Here is a 2,749-nt window from a genome sequence, read left to right on the forward strand (position 1 = left end):
GGCTCGCGAAGAGCCGTCGCGCACCGGTCTGAAGACCTCACTAAATCATTCAATCGGTAGTAGCGACGGGCGGTGTGTACAAAGGGCAGGGACGTAATCAACGCGAGCTTATGACTCGCGCTTACTGGGAATTCCTCGTTCATGGGGTACAATTGCAAGCCCCAATCCCTAGCACGAAGGAGGTTCAACGGGTTACCCGGCCCTTTCGGGCTAGGAGGACACGCTGATTCCTTCAGTGTAGCGCGCGTGCGGCCCAGAACATCTAAGGGCATCACAGACCTGTTATTGCTCAATCTCGTGCGGCTAGAAGCCGCCTGTCCCTCTAAGAAGATCATTTGTCGCCGGTAGCACGAAGGGGATACCGGAAGCGACTAGTTAGCAGGCCAGAGTCTCGTTCGTTATCGGAATTAACCAGACAAATCGCTCCACCAACTAAGAACGGCCATGCACCACCACCCACCGAATCAAGAAAGAGCTCTCAATCTGTCAATCCTTCCGGTGTCCGGGCCTGGTGAGGTTTCCCGTGTTGAGTCAAATTAAGCCGCAGGCTCCACTCCTGGTGGTGCCCTTCCGTCAATTCCTTTAAGTTTCAGCTTTGCAACCATACTTCCCCCGGAACCCAAAAGCTTTGGTTTCCCGGAAGCTGCCCGCCGAGTCATCGGAGGAACTTCGGCGGATCGCTAGCTGGCATCGTTTATGGTTAGAACTAGGGCGGTATCTGATCGCCTTCGAACCTCTAACTTTCGTTCTTGATTAATGAAAACACACATGGCAAATGCTTTCGCTTAGGTTCGTCTTGCGACGATCCAAGAATTTCACCTCTAACGTCGCAATACGAATGCCCCCGTTTGTCCCTGTTAATCATTACCTCGGGTTCCGAAAACCAACAAAATAGAACCGAGGTCCTATTCCATTATTCCATGCACACAATATTCAGGCGAAACACTGCCTGCTTTGAGCACTCTAATTTGTTCAAAGTAAACGTGCCGGCCCACCTCGACACTCGGTGAAGAGCACCGCGGTAGGATTGCATCGGACCGCCGACGCGCGGGGCCCAAGCATGCACCCCGGGACGAAACACCCGCATCCAACCCGGCCTCCGCGAAGAGGTTACGAGAGGAGGGGCGAACGCCCGAGGGAAGGGGCTTGCCGCGGCCGACCGCATCCACCGGCAGGACGTCCGCACGGGCATGCCAGTTAGACACCGACGAACGGTGAACCGACAGCGTGGGACACAAGTCCAACTACGAGCTTTTTAACCGCAACAACTTTAATATACGCTATTGGAGCTGGAATTACCGCGGCTGCTGGCACCAGACTTGCCCTCCAATGGATACTCGTTAAAGGGTTTAAAGTGTTCTCATTCCGATTACGGGGCCTCGGATGAGTCCCGTATCGTTATTTTTCGTCACTACCTCCCCGTGCCGGGAGTGGGTAATTTGCGCGCCTGCTGCCTTCCTTGGATGTGGTAGCCGTTTCTCAGGCTCCCTCTCCGGAATCGAACCCTGATTCCCCGTTACCCGTTACAACCATGGTAGGCGCAGAACCTACCATCGACAGTTGATAAGGCAGACATTTGAAAGATGCGTCGCCGGTTACGGAGACCGTGCGATCAGCACAAAGTTATCCAGAGTCACCAAAGCAAACGGACGCAGACGAGCCACGCCGATTGGTTTTGATCTAATAAAAGCATCCCTCCCATTTCTGGTCGGGACTCAGTTCAGCATGTATTAGCTCTAGAATTACCACAGTTATCCAAGTCATGTGGTACGATCTAAGGAACCATAACTGATTTAATGAGCCATTCGCGGTTTCACCTTATTTTGGCTTGCACTTAGACATGCATGGCTTAATCTTTGAGACAAGCATATGACTACTGGCAGGATCAACCAGGGAGCTGCTAGCAGCTTTTTTTTTCGTTCGGAGGAACCTCCCGGGTCCGCAGAGCACCGGGTCCGAATCTTATGATGTACATTTTTTTTTCCTTCTGTATCAACAAGTACGGGGGGCGACTTCCCAATATCGACACCCGCTTTGCAATTGCAAAGTCTTTCCTTCCATCTCTAATTAATTTTCCTAGGGAGTAGGCGAGGCCAAACTTCCAAGGCTTTCACTGGCGAATATATCGCGCTCTTAGAAACTCGCATGGTACTTGGCGAGTGGATTTCAAATTATATGATCGGTGCCCACATTCGGGCGCGGCCCACTGCGGGAGCAGACCGTTGGCCCGTGGGCTCGCTGTGAACTAATTTGCCCACTGGTCCGAAAAGTATTCATTTCTAAACACCTTTGGCCAGGGCTGAAGACCGCGACTAACCCCTTTGAAACTTGTCTCTCAGGGAGCTGCGATCCATCAAACATTTCATTGTTAACAGAGGGGAACCATTACTTGGTTAAGACGATAGGACACGCGTTCCCCACCATTTCGCATCCAATCGAATTGCCGCACAAGAGCTCGTTACCTGAGAAAGGTATAGCATTGGCTCGCAGCTAGTGTATTGCAGTTCAGACAGATAGGCCACTTTAGATAGTTCTTAGTGTTCACAGTTATCACCAAGACTAGACCCATATGGATTTAATTCTTCAAGGAGCAGCGGTCCACCAATAAGAGAGATGAAGACATGTTTTCGGATGGCCACAACGCCCCCTCGCCACCCAAATGTGCATGTTTTAAGTGTACATTGGGAGTCGACGGAACATCGGGAGTCCGCTTGCTTTCTCCGGATCAGCTGCCACCCCCCTGATCTAC

The 2,749-nt window shown here is 51.8% G+C and overlaps 1 non-coding gene across 1 annotated transcript in view; it reads right to left on the bottom strand.

The window, feature by feature from the left end:
- The window catches only part of LOC134543799 (small subunit ribosomal RNA), a 1,991-nt gene extending 95 nt beyond the window's left edge, over nt 1-1,896 (bottom strand). The window contains exon 1 of the ribosomal RNA XR_010077256.1: nt 1-1,896. This exon is cut by the window's left edge and continues 95 nt beyond it. This is a non-coding gene — a ribosomal RNA (small subunit ribosomal RNA).
- Between the last annotated feature and the right edge of the window lie 853 nt (nt 1,897-2,749).

The sequence above is a fragment of the Bacillus rossius genome, unplaced genomic scaffold (genome assembly GCF_032445375.1).
Source record: "Bacillus rossius redtenbacheri isolate Brsri unplaced genomic scaffold, Brsri_v3 Brsri_v3_scf194, whole genome shotgun sequence".
In the NCBI taxonomy this organism is placed as follows: Eukaryota; Metazoa; Arthropoda; class Insecta; order Phasmatodea; family Bacillidae; genus Bacillus; species Bacillus rossius.